Source organism: Chiloscyllium plagiosum, unplaced genomic scaffold (assembly GCF_037043375.1).
Source record: "Chiloscyllium plagiosum isolate Xiang-an unplaced genomic scaffold, Cpla_swu_hap1 HiC_scaffold_20, whole genome shotgun sequence".
Lineage (NCBI taxonomy): Eukaryota > Metazoa > Chordata > Chondrichthyes > Orectolobiformes > Hemiscylliidae > Chiloscyllium > Chiloscyllium plagiosum.
In genome coordinates, this window is record NW_028270158.1 from 51,387,203 (window position 1) to 51,401,826 (window position 14,624).

A 14,624-nucleotide genomic window follows, 5' to 3' on the forward strand; every position below is an offset into this window, starting at 1 on the left:
CATAGCTAGTTTTGGAGCACAAATCTTCAGCAATGCATTTAGATACTCAGTTGTGTCATATGGAGTGAATGAAAATGTCTAAGGTCCGGTTTCTGTGATGGTGGGGATCTCGGGAAGGAGTATACACTTTGTAATTCTGGCTGAAGATGATTGCAAATGCTTCCAGCCTGTTATTTGCATTGTTGTAATGGGTTCCCTCCCCTGTGAGGATGAGGACATATGTGGAGCCTCATTCACTGTTTAATCCACTGCATTCGTGGCTGGATGTGGTAAATTGGTTTTTGTCACTAAAACCAATCTCATAGTAAAAGCATAAGTTATCTCGTTAACTTCCAAAGGATAAAAAGGGGGAAAATGTGATAAAACTAGAAGTTGAAGTAAATAGCCTGATCCCAACACAAACTATGAATTTAGGTAAATCTATGGGCAAATAGAAATTGGTATCTGAGGAACTTGGACCAATCTACAAGAGCAGTCTGACGCAAAAAAAAAATTCTCGTTTTTAAAAAAAAATTAAGCCAACACGAAAAAATGTAGAATCATTCTAATGCATTAAGGAGGGAGTAGCACAGAATCAGAGGTACAGTCATTTGAATAAAGCATTCAAATTGTAAATTTCCAGCCAACATCGTACCATTCAGACAAAAGTAGGAAAATTTCCCAGTCTCTTGGCTGACATAGTTCACTTAGCTAACACCACCAAACACACCATGTAGCCATCTACCTCATTACTATTTTGTGAGATCTTGCTGTGTACAAACTGGTTCTGGGATTGGGACAGAATATCAATCACCAGTTGCAGGAAGCAACTCATTGGAGATGGGGTCTAGAGACAGGATATTGAGCGATAAGATAAGGGTCGTCAAAAGTGCGAAACTCTGTTTAGCAAATACATACCAAATCATGTAAGTACCAGCTGCCTGCAGCTACTAGTGGAGTAATTTTTAAAATACTCAGCCCATTTCTTTAATGTTTGCAGGTCAGATGAATAAGCCATTCAAGGTTTTCATTCTCTGATGAATGCTAATGGAATCTAGTTAGCCAAATTTGACTTTTCCCTATCCTGAACCCCGCATAGCACTAACATTGCGAATACAAGTAAGACCGATGGATTTATTGGAATCTCTGAAGGATCTAAAAATATATTATCATCCAGTAGTGTGAGAAATATTATACAATTTTATTTTCACATAATATTTCTTATGAGACTCTTGATTAAGTTGAAATCTCTTGGGTAAATTGGATAATAAATTATTCAATAACTGGAAACAAAAGCCATCGATTATGATATTAGTTCTAATTGTACAATTATGTCAAGAACCACCTTGAAAATTAGTCAGACTCTGTGCTATCAACTATTTCTAAATATTTTTGTTGGAGGTATAAGATTGGAATTCTAATTTTACAGATGATGGTGTGTCGCATGGAAAGCAGAATGATACTTGTAAGAAAGTGATATCATTTGAGATCTTGCTTTTAACTTGGGATGATACAAATATATTAACCCAGTTTACGGAAGGCAGATCACTCTACTGTGACCATCTACACTAAGGTGAAACCTGTTGAAAGTACTCAAATTGCAGAATAGGCACTAACTTAACCAATGGGCTGGATGTGTATCTCGCACGTGTCAACTTCGAAAACTTAGAAAAAGCCAACCTCTGTCTTCAAAACGTTCTCACAGCATTTGGCCTGTCACAAAATCTGTTAACTTAAAAATATCCTTGCATGGAAACCTATGCCATGTGAAATCACTTCATTGTCTAACAGTGCAGTGGGACACAACCTTATAACTTGAACTGTAAATGAACTCAACACTTTAAGTCATAGACGTTTACAGCATGGAAATAGGCCCTTCAGCCCAACTTGTCCATGTTGACCAGTCTTCACAATTAATCTAGTCCCATTTGCTTGTCAATATCTCTCCATACCTATCCCAACCATGTACCTGTCAAATGTTTCTTAAATGACAAAACTTGTATGTGTTTCCACAATCCGTCTGGCAGCCTGTTTCAGACACACACCACCCTCAGTGTGAAAAAGTTGCACCTCTGGACCCTTTTGTATCTCTCCCCCTCACCTTAAACCTATGTCCTCCAGTTTTAGACTCCTCTACCATGGGGAAAACTGTTGGCTATCTACCTTATCTATGCCTCTCATGATTTTGTAGACCTCTATAAGGTCAACTGTCAGTCTCCTATATTCCAGCCTATCCAGCCTCTCCTTGTAATTCAAACATTCCAGTCCAGGCAGCATCCTCGTAAATCTTTTCTAGAATCTTTCTGGTTTAATAATAACCTTTCTATAGTGGGGTGGCCAGAACTGCATGCAGGACTCCAAATGTGGCCTTACTAAAGTCCGCTTGTACAGCTGCAACTTTCCTTTCATATTAAAAGAGTAAACAAAACACTATAAAGCCTGAAGAGGGATGAAAGTGTCAGGGACAGAAAATATATTTTAGATTAGATTACTTACAGTGTGGAAACAGGCCCTTCGGCCCAACAAGTCCACACCGCCCCGCCGAAGTGCAACCCACCCATACCTCTAACCTAACACTACGGGCAATTTAGCATGGCCAATTCACCTGACCTGCACATCTTTGGACTGTGGGAGGAAACCGGAGCACCCGGAGGAAACCCACGCAGACACGGGGAGAACGTGCAAACTCCACACAGTCAGTCGCCTAAGGCGGGAAATGAACCCGGGTCTCTGGCGCTGTGAGGCAGCAGTGCTAACCACTGTGCCACCGTGCCGCCCACTAGTGTAAAGCCTAAGTATGAATCTGCAGATCGAAAATTTCGATTTTTGAAACTTTATTTGACGCATTTTTCAATATTTTAAAGTCTACATTAAACGTGAGTTTTGCAAATGTTTAAGCCCAAAAGCAATATTTGCACAGTTTTATTGAAAATTACTCTGTCTATTTGACGTTCAAAAATTAATTATTCTTCTTTATGTTTCAAACCTCCTCCTTCCAGCTGCAGCCATTAATCAATAACTGGAAGAGAAATGTTTTTATTCTTAAATCAGGTAGCAGGCAAATCAAACTTTATCATATTTTCTACAAAATTATTCCAGTCCAGTCAAGGCTGTAGGAAACGCCTTTTAACATTGCTTGCAAGGAGCTTCCCCTTCCCCTCAGATCAACTGGTGGTGCATTTAGAAGAGGTCTTGGCTTGATTGCCTGGAAAATATTGGTTTTTGGATTCTGAATTTAAAATAATGGATTCTGATTCATTTGTACACTCTTATAGTTTACAGAGAATCATAGGTCAGGCTGAAACATTTGCAAGCATCTTCAACTCGAAATGCTGAGTGGGCAATTCACCTTGGCCTCGTCCTAAGCTCCTCAGTTTCATATGTACCAATCTTCATCCAATTCACTTTGGTCTCCTCCTAAGGTCCTCTGTTTCATACATACCAATCTTTAGCCAATTTGATTCATTCCACGTGATACAAAGAAGTGACTTAAGGGATTGGATACTGCAAAGATTATGAACACCAACAACTTTCCAGCAGTGGTACTGAAAACTTGTGCTTCAGAACTTCCCGCACCCTAGCCAAGCTGTCCCAGTACAGCTACAATACTAGCATCTAGACGACAATGTGGAAAATTGCCCAAATATATCCCATGCACAAAAAGAAGGACAAATCCAGTCTGGCCAATTACTGCCCCAACAGACTTCTTCCAATCATCAGTAAACTGATGGAAGGTGTGATCAGGAGGCACTTACTCAACAATGATCTGCTCACTAATGCTCAGTTTGAGTTCCATAAGGGCCACTCAGCTCTTGAACATGTTACAGCCTTGATTCAAACATGAACAAGAGGGAAAGGGCTGGAGTGCCTTCTGCTGGAGAAGTGACTGTCCTTGACATCAAGGCAGCGTTTGACTGAGTGTGATGTTGTGGAGCCCCAGAAATACTCGAGTCAATGGGAAAGCGGGAAATCTCTGCATTGGTTGTATTCATACCCGACACAAAAGAAAATAATTGTTTTTGTTGGAGGTCAGTCATCACAGCTCTAGGACATCTCTGCAGGAGTTCCTCAGGGTGGTACCTTGGGTCCAACTATCTTCAACTGCTTCATCAATGACTTCTGTCCATTATAAAGTTAGAGGTGGGGAAGTTTGCTGATGATTTCACAATGTTCAGCACCATTCGTACTTCCACAGACAATGAAGCAGTTCATGTTCAAGTGATGCACAGCCTGGGCAATATCCAGCATTGGGCTGATATGTGGTCTCTACAGCCTGCATGACATTTATAGCAATTACTGACAACACTTGACAATATTCACACCATACAAGTGCCAGGCAATGACCATCTCCAACATGAGCGAATCCCACCATTGCCTCTTGACATTCAATGGCATTACCACCATTGAGTTCCCCACTATCAATATCCTGGGGGTTACCATTACCAGAAGCTCACTGGACTTGCTATATAAACATAGTGGCTACAAGAGCAGTTCAAAAGCTTGAATTCTGCAATGAGTAACTCTCTGAAGCCTGTCCACCATCTACAAGGCACAAGCCAGGAGTGTGATGGAATACTCCCCACTTGCCTGGATAAGAAGAGCTTCAACAACACTCAGAGGCTTAACACAAAGCCACTCACTTGATTGGCACCACATCTAACACACTCAGCAATCACTCCCTCCACCACTAACATACAGTGGCAGCAGTTTGTCCTTTCTACAAGATGCATTGCAAGAGCTCACCATGACTTCTTAAACATTGCACCTGCAAACCCATGATCGCAATGTTGAAGGTGAAAGGCAGCAAATCCAGGGAAGCACCATCACCTGGAAGTTTTCCTCCAAGCCACACACCATCCTGACCTGGAAAAATATCGCTGTTCCCTGACAGCTGCTGGGTCAAAATCCTGGAACATCCTTCCTAACAGCACTGTGGGTTTTCCTGCACCAAATGGACTGCAGGTCCAGAAGGCAGCTCAGCAATGGGCAATGAATGCTGACTATTCTACAATGTCCGCATGCCCCAAATGAATAGGCCACAGATGCAAAAAGATGACTGGTGACAATCAGGGTGTACAAAAGGTCACATTGGAAGAATGCAGAGGTCTTGGAGGATTGTAAATTTGGAGGAGGTGAAGGAGAGAAGGAAGGACAAGGCCCTGGGGTAATTTTATCTTCAAAGATGAGAATTTTAAAATAGATGCGTTGCTGAAGACACTGGACGTCAGAGCAAACGTGAGTAACAGGTGAAGGGAAATTGGTTCAAGTTTGAATATGGCAGCAAGGTTGAGGGTGTGCTGATGTTGAGGGAGTTCATGTAGATGTTCTCCACTCCCTCAGAGGTCACTGTGGGAACATTGATCTCTCAAAACCCACAGGCTGATCCCTAGTGTTCACCAAAACCATTTAACTCCTGCCTCTTTGCCTGTGATCCACCTATGCCACTGACTCCTCTTTGGCTACTCAGAATTTGGCAGGAAGCTTGCAGTCACATGAGAACTTTTCTATTCTTTTGAGTTACAAACAAATGCTTCCTGGTATCTTCCTGGCTTCAGAAATTGCCTCACAACCCTGGACTAACCTGCCCAGTTATAAAGATATTTTTCCTTCTGGTGTCTTAATTACATCAGCCATTTTCTGTCAGTTTACGTTATCTCTAAAGCCTGCATGACATTTATAGCAATTACTGACAACACTTGACAATATCCCTGAATAAGCAGAAAATAAGATACTTTTTAAGTGCAGAACTATATTATGATAAAAATAATCTTTTGTCTCTTCGTTTTCTGTCACCTCAGCGACAATCTCCCTTTGAAAACTTTAAACTTACTCCTTAATTTGAACAGAGTAGGTTGATAAATACCTTAAAGAGACAGTGCAGATCTAAACAAATTGAAAGAAAGTTGCAATCAAGCAGATTTTGAACAAATCGCACAAGATCTGTACAGTGTGGTGGATCATTTGTTAGTACTGCTACCTCACAGCACCAAGGACCTGGTTTCGATTCCACACTTGGGCAACTGAGTGTGTGGCGTTTGCACTGGTCCCCCCCATGTCTGTGTTGGTTTCCTCTAGGTGCTCTGTTTTCCTCCCACAGACCAAAAATGTGCAGGTTAGGTGAATTGGCCATGCTAAATTGCCCATAGTGTCCAGGGATGTGCAGGCTAGGTGGATTGGCCATGGGAAATGCAGGGTTACAGGATGGGGCTGGTCAGGGTAGGATGCTCTTTGGAGGGTTGAAGTGGACTTGATGGACCAAACGGTCTGCTTTCACACTGTAGGGATTCTATGACAGAACAAGATTTTACTGGTTGAATTAAATTGATAGTTCCCTGCTAATGACATCAGTCAGAAAAATGCCAAGAATTCATTTAAGCAGAGATATTTCTGTTAGTACAACTGATCTTGTCAATGCCTTGTGTATTTTGACAGAGAATAAGCAGCTTGAATGTTGAATTTTGAATGTAAATGCCTTAGTTTGGTCATGTGCTCAAGGCAGACCTGTTTCTGCGCATGGAGTGAAAGTTGACAGATATCGAAAATATTCTATTTTATATCTATTTGCAGCACCACATTGGAGCATTGAACTATGCAGCCTGTGTTCCCTGACAGAGGGTTAAACTGACAGATATGCCACACTTAGTGCTGCATATACAGGACTTGAACTGAATTGGGTGGAAGCTCATTCATCAACTTGGTGCTTTTAAAAACATGAACCTCATCACCATAGATTACCGAGACAGTTAATGTCAAGTTAGCCATTGCAATGTCTAATCTTTTTCTGTGTGGATGAGTGAGAGATCCTGAAAGAATACAAGGCCTGATTGTTCCTGAAATAATTTGATTCCTTTTCTCAGGTTCCTAATAGAATAAAATAGAAACTTTGGGACAGCTGTTTAAAACAGTAGTAGTGACCAGTGAGTAATGTTATGGTCAATGGACTTCATGGTTAATGATGTGTTCTTATGATGACATCATATTAACCATGGTTACATTAACACTGAGACTAGTTCTATTTTTAATGAGAATAAGTATCAGAAGATCTCTTGAAAGAGCAATTAAATATATGGCAATTGTATCGCAAACATTGGTATGTCATGGCTCAAGCTGATTGATGAACTGACTTTGTTTTGGAAGCCTTCAAAATGAACCTGATATCTTTATATGGGAATATCTCATGGCATGGTTTCATACCAGTGTTGTAACTTAACTCTCGTAAAGGTACATGCTTGTCTGGTCACAGCTACATGCATTATCACATAGGTTAAGGCATTTCTATATTCTATTGCAACAACTGGAACTTTTGGAAACACAATATCTAATATCAGTTTGTTACAACAGGCACTGATAGTTCCCTTGTACCAGTTTTCAGTATTGCATGTGGAAACACAAAATGTCTTACACTTTGAGTTAAAGGGTTTGTGTAGGTGGCTGCACAGAAGTTGGTTAAGTGGCACATCACCCAACCCAATAATGTAACTGTGGTGAACTCCAATGTTTAGTGGGCTACAACGAGAGAGAAAAACTGCCTTTGCTGGGACTAGCTTTTCGAATCTCCAGAATCCCAGGAATGTGCTATAAGAGTAGCTAAATCACACCAAATCTGATCACTGTATCTATGCAATCACTGCGAGAAAGGGACCACATAGTTCCCATATTTTGACTTGGGTCTCTGTCCACTACACTTTCCATGATGGTTCTTAATGATCCCCTGAGACTTCTTGCACTCTTAGTAGGTAATCACACATCTGGATGCATCCGTCTTCCAAAGCACATCAGTTACCAACTTGGTCACTAATTCGGCCTTATTCCTTTCCAAAGGTTGTTCGCCCTCCAGATGAACCTCATCTTGTTAGTGTGGAATCTCTTGAATTCCCAGTAATTTGGTACATTGCCTCAGAGACTCATATTCCAATCTGGAGTCCTGGAGGTCATAACTGATTGCTATCAGATTTGTGGGCTGTTTTGAAGTTTGACTTTCTATCAAGTTATTTCTAACGTACTAGAGTAAGATTAGGTCCAATCAAAAATAATAGTCAAAGTTGTGTGTGGAATCTGAGGACATAGAGGAAGTGCTTAATGAATACTTTTTGTCAGTATTCATATTGGAAAACGGCAATGTTAGTGAGAATACGGAGATCCAAGCTACAAGATTAGATGGGATTGAGATTAACAAAGAGGAAGTTTTATCAATTTTGGAAGATCTGAAAATAGATGAGACCCCTGGGCCAGATGGGATTTATCTTCGGATTCTCTGGGAAGCCAGGGAGGAGATTGCAGAGCCTTTGGCTTCGATTTTTATGTCATCATTGTCGACAGAAGTAGTGCCAGAAGACTGGAGGATAGCAAATGTTTAAGAAGGGGAGTCGGGACAACCCTGGTAATTATAGGCCAGTGAGCCTTACTTTGGTTGTGGGTAAGGTGTTGGAAAAGCTTATAAGAGATAGGATTTATAATCATCTAGAAAGGAATATGTTGATTATCCCCAATCAACACAGTTTTGTGAAGTGTAGGTCATGCCTCACTAACCTTTATTGAGTTCTTCAAGAAGGTGACATCAGGTGGATGAAGGTAAAGCGGTTGATGTGGTGCATATAGACTTCAGTAAGGCGTTTGGTAAGGTTCCACATGGTAGGCTATTGCACAAAATATGGAGTTTCAGGATTGAAGGTGATTTCGAGGTTTGGATCAGAGATTGGCTAGCTGAAAGAAGACAGAGGGTGGTGATTGATAGGAAATGTTCATCGTGAAGCTCAGTTACCAGTGGTGTGCCACAAGGATCTGTGTTGGGGCCGCTGCTGTTTGTCATTCTTGTAAATGATCTGGATGGGTTAGTAAATTTGTGGATGACACTAAGGTAGGCAGAGTTGTGGATAGTGCTGAAGGATGTTGTGGGTTATAGAGGGACATAGATAAAATGAGGAGCTGGGCGGAGAGGTGGAAAATGGAGTTTAATGTGGAAAAGTGTGAGGTGGTCCACTTCAGAAGAAATTACAGGAATGCAGAGAACTGGGCTAATTGTAAAATTCTTGGCAGTCTCGATGAACAGAGAGATCTCGGTGTTCAAGTGCATAAATCCATGAAAGTTGCCACCCAGGTTGATAGGGTTGTTAAGAAAGCATGTGGTATGTTGGCATTTATTAGTAGGGGGATTGAGTTTTGGAGACACAAGGTCATGCTTTAGCTGTACAAAACATTTGTAAGGCTGCACGTGGAACATTGCGTGCACTTCTGGTCACCGCATTATAGGAAGGATATGGAAGCTTTGAAAAGTGATCAGAGGAGATTTATGAGGATGTTGCCTGGTATGGAAGGAAGGTCTTACGAGGGAACTGAGGCTGTTTTCATTGGAGAGAAGAAGATTGAGAGGTGACTTAATCAAGACGTACAAGATAATCAGGGGTTAGATAGGGTGGACAGTGAGAGCCTTTTTCCTTAGATGGTGAAGGCTAACATGAGGAGACATAGCTTTAAATTGAGGGGTGATAGATTTAGGACAGATATTAGAGTAGTAGGGGCGTGGAACGGCCTACCTGCAACAGTTGTAGACTCGCTGATGTTACGGGCATTTAAATGGGCATTGGACATACTTATGGATAATAATGAAACAGTGTAGGTTAGATGGGCATCAGATTAATTTCACAGATTGGTGCAACATCGAGGGCCGAAGGGCCTGTACTGCGCTGTAACATTCTTTGTTCTATGTTCCATTCTAGAATAACTGTCAGATACCCTGTCAAAATAATATTGCCTAGTGCTTGATTTCTGTCAAGTTCGTGAGTGCCTGCAAATACTGAGTTAAACCAAATTGTGTTCAGTATACCTGTACAGAGGAGGCGAGCAATTTCTCCCATGCATGGAATTGATTGAATGATGGTCATTTAATTTCCTTTCTCTCATTATCAAACAATGGAAAATGGACAGCTTTTACACAAGTTAAAATTAACTTATCACAAAGGTATGAAAAAAAAGTCTACTGCAGCTTTTCAAGAATTTCTTTCTTGTAGATTAAAGGGAACTCAATAAAGGTTTTAATTTAAAAAAATAGAAAAAAAAACCTTAAACTGTTAGGTAGAACTGTACACTAGAAACATTTTGTTTTACTTGACTTTCAATCTCCTTTTAGAGGTAAAGCAAAGCTCTCAAATGTACCGAGACACAAATACAACCAGATTGAATCAGTAAATATTTAATGATAACTTATTTATTTTCCACTGCAGTGCACCAGCTGGATGATTACCATAGACAAATAAGGAAAAGGATTTGAAGAAATGCATGAACTGTCAAGCCTGGGCAAATGCTGGCAATGAGGAACAGGGACCAGAGATTTTCTGAATCCGAAGTTCAACAGGCATAGCAAGGTATTTAAAGGCAAGTAAATACTTATGACTGCATACTTTAACCTTCAAGAATTAACACATGAGTCAGAACACCTACTTCTTTTTGTGTCCCTTCCCTTCCCAAAGCACTCATACCTGCTGGAGAAATCAATCATTCATTACCTTAAAATGTCATCTCTTTAGAGTCATGATTTTCCTCAAAAGCTGCTAATGGTGAAAAACAGGACAGAGACCTATTTCAGCAATATTGTATTGGCTTGATTAATTGAATGATGCTTTCCAGCATATATGCTGTTAATAAATGCTTGAAAAAAGTTGAAACAAACTATTTAATTATGATATTCAAATCTCAAGGTCGAGAGAGCTGATCCTTAATGAGCCTTGCAGTTCCTGAGCTGCAGATTTCAAATCTCTGGCTAAATTGATGATCTTTGATAAGCTTTGCAAGTGAAAGTGTTGATTATCAAAACAAACCCAGTTGTCAGCAGCTACCCAGAAAGTGGGCTCTCATTGGGATACCAATCAGGAAAGTGAGATCAATTGCATCTTTCTACTTGTTAACTTATCGGCGCTGAGGCTAAAACTTGGTGCCTATGTGAAGTCAACTATTATCACAAAATAAGCCTGAAATCACCTGAGTCTATTTGGCATTGCCATGTGTTCAATTCTGTCCCTGGTCTCACCTCTTCCTCAGTTTCTTGTGTCTAACTATTGACTACCATGGTTTCAGCTTTCTCTGTGCTCAAAGTTGAAACTTCCTCCATTAGCTTTTCTTCTTCTGTACCTGGTCTTTGAAGGAATCCCTTAAAATCTACTTTTACTGAGCATTTGGTTATGTTTTAAATTCATTCATGGGGTGAGGGTGTTGCTGGCTAGGCAGTATTTATTGCCCAGAGGGCAATTGAGAGTCAACCACATTGCTGTGGGTCTGGATCACATGTAGGCCAGACCAGGTAAGGATGGCAGTTTCCTTCCTTGAAGGATATTAGTAAACCAGATGGATTTTTCCAACAATCAGTAGTGGATTTGTGGTCATCGTTAGACTCTTAATTCCAGATTTTCTTTATATTGAATTCAAATTCCACAATCTGCTGTGGCAGGTTTCAAACCCAGGGTTGGAAATGTGTTGCCGGAAAAGCGCAGCAGGTCAGGCAGCATCTAGGGAACAGGAGAATCGACGTTTCGGGCATTAGCCCTTCTTCAGGAACGTCCGAAACGTCGATTCTCCTGTTCCCTAGATGCTGCCTGACCTGCTGCGCTTTTCTGGCAACACATTTCCATCTCTGATCTCCAGCATCTGCAGACCTCACTTTCTCTTCAAACCCAGGGTCTCTGGATTAACAGTCCGGTGATAATACCGTTAAGCCATTGCCTCTGTTCTAACAGCTCTCTGATGGTTGCAATTGAAGTTTGCCTGATAATGCAGCTGTGAAGTCCCTTGAGGCATTTTATTACCATTGAGGTGCTATAAAAATACAAATAGTTCTCTCTTGCAGGTTCCAATCTCAATTGGCTGAAAGTTAGGTGGGGTTTTTAATGTTGATGGGGTTTGTCCAACCTAGCCACTGTTCCAAAATGGGAAAGTTAATGCCATATCTTTAGATCAGGAGAGAGTGCCAGAGATGGCAGTGATGGAAAGAGACCTCAGACCTAGTACATGTTTCACTGATAAAGTCACACTCTACTCTTCAGCTTCCTCTCAGTCAATGAGGCAGAAACCTTTTAGCTGTTGCCCATTCATTATTTTTTTCTTATATTTTATATTGTTCCATTCCCCCATCAGTTTGTCAGTCAGTCTGAGACCATTGGCAAATAATCGAGTACAGGATATGTGTGGACTATGTGCAACCTTTTTTTACAAAATGAATGTAACTTTATTTTCAACTTGCCTTCTGGTTTTTAATTTCCTTTTGTCAATCAGCAAGCAGTCCAGACTTTTGATAACACTCTGGTTTTGAATCCTGAGGCTCTTCAAAACACTGCTGTTGCTAGGCAGTGCCCCAGCTCATTCTATTGATGGTTTTGAAGTCAGACTCCTGAATACTGCTCTCTTGTCAACATCCTGAGTCCTTTTTATTCCAGGAGTCCTCCTGAGAGCAGCCAATTCAGCATCCAGACAGTTGCTGTGATTGTCATAGGCAATAGCCCTATCAGTATAAGGCATCCAGGGAGCTGGCTGTGTATCTGATTAACTGCAAAGTAATGGAGTGATTACAAAGCTCTATTTAGATAATGAGATTTATGCAATATCAGAAGATGCATATTGAGCATCCTTTATTTTAAGCATCTCATTTGAATGTTTCAAGGTTGTGCTGAAAGGTTAGATGAAGTGGGAGAGGCATTTTGTGGTGTATAATTGACCAAATATAGCAAATGACAAATTTCTATTTGTTAACTCTGTGTAACCCTATATAACATCCTAGTTGTACTCATTATTGGCCTGTCCTTTTCCCTCAGCAAAAGTTATCACCACCCTGCACACAGGCTCAATTGGGTAAATGATTTCTTTGCAGTGATACTGAGCTATCAAGTTCGGTTTTGAGAATCAGTGCTCAGTCTGTCCCAAAGCTACTAACCCCTGGCTGTATTACTAACACAGAAAACTGTCCGGCCTCCTTATAAATGCTTGGACTAAGTGCAACCACGCTGCATGACCCAGTAATTTGTTCCAAATGTCAATGACCTTTTCTGAAAAAAAAAACAAACCTCCTGACACCTAAATGGCTTCAAAGTATCTGAACTAGCTACAGGGACTGTCATCTGAGTATCCATCAACATCCAGTGAGTTGGCCTTAATCAAAAACCTAATTGGACCAGGCCAAAAGCCTGAGGTTCTGTGGTGAGTAACTAATTTTATGACGACTCAAAGCCTATCCACCATCGACAAGTAAGGCATATGATCGCAAACTGTCCACTTTCCTTGAAGGGTGCAGCTCCAACAAGAAGATTAACATTATCAAGGACAAAGCAGCCCATTTGATAAGTGCCCCATCGACCACATTAAATTTTCATTCCCTCCGTCACTGCCAAACAATGGCAGTAATGTGTACCATCTGCAAAATGAACTGCAGCAAATCATCAACACTTCTTCAACAGCACCTTCCAAACCCACACTGTCTACCATGATGAAGATCAAAGATAGATAAAGGGATGGTTGGAAAGTGGGAGGCCTTCAAAAATGAGATAATGAGAGTTCAGAGACAGCATGTTCCTGCTAGTGCAGAGGGCAGGGCTGGTAGGTATAGGGATCGCTGGATGACTAGAAAAAGTGAGGCTCTGGTCAAGAAAAAGAAGGAGGCATATGTTAGGTATAGACAGCTGGGATGGATGAATCTCTAGTAGAGTACAAGGGCAGGAGGAGTTAAGACAAAAACTGGGAGGGCGAAAAGGGGCCATGACATAGCTTATAGGATGAAGAAGAATTCAAAGAGATTCAACAAATACATTAAGGATAATATAGTAACCAGGGAGAGAATAAAGCCCCTTAAAGATCAATGAGGCCATCTATGTGTGGAACCACAGGAGATGGGTGAGATACTAAATGAATATTTCTAGTCTATATCTACTTTGGAGAAGAACACCAATACCTCCAAGTTCCTTCTGTGTCTCAACCAGGAGTTTGCCCACATTGGTGTTGCTGGGAAAAATACATATTCTCCACATGAGCTTTTTTCCTGCATTGTATTGTGCTGGCAACGCATCCCAGTAACCTGTTTGATTTTTACTATGTGCTTTGACACTGGTCATGGATCTTCAGAAATCCATGAAATATAATGCCCCTTAGGAGAAGCTTTACTTTGAGATCCTGCATGGTATACATGTGGCCTACCTGCACTTCCGAGAGAGAACCACAGAAGAGTAATGACCACAAGGATAAGGTATGGAAGGGCTTGAATATAAATATATAGCAAAACAGAGATTTAAAACTAATCTGCCTGGGTTAATCTTCTATGGGGAAAACAGTCATTGGAAGAGCTAATATTGTGAAGATCTTTAAAATTAAAAAGGAACTCATCAGGGTAGATGTAGAGAAAATGTTTCCACTTTTGAGTAGAGCTAAAACACCAACCTCAGCATGATGGACCGAGTGATTACCTTTGGTCTTGTAGTTGTCATATAGAGAGACTTCTATAGGTTCCACTCTTCCACCTTCCCAGCTGGGAAGCTACAATGACAAGAGACATAAAACTACTAAACATGCTGTCTCTCTTTCAAAGTTAAAAGTCACACAACACGAGGTTATAGTCCAACAGGTTTATTTGGGAGCACTAGCTTTTGGAGCACCGCTCCTTTGTCAGGTAGCTA

The 14,624-nt window shown here is 40.9% G+C and overlaps 1 protein-coding gene across 4 annotated transcripts in view; it reads left to right on the forward strand.

The window, feature by feature from the left end:
• slc29a4a (solute carrier family 29 member 4a) overlaps window positions 1-14,624 on the forward strand; it is a 145,366-nt gene that overhangs the window by 20,485 nt on the left and 110,257 nt on the right. For 2 of the 4 annotated variants that reach the window (XM_043711282.2, XM_087997936.1), the window contains exon 2: window positions 10,200-10,350. The gene's annotated coding sequence lies outside the window, so the exon portion shown is untranslated. The remainder of the gene's footprint in view (window positions 1-10,199; window positions 10,351-14,624) is intronic. The other 2 variants (XM_087997935.1, XM_087997934.1) reach the window with 1 other exon arrangement.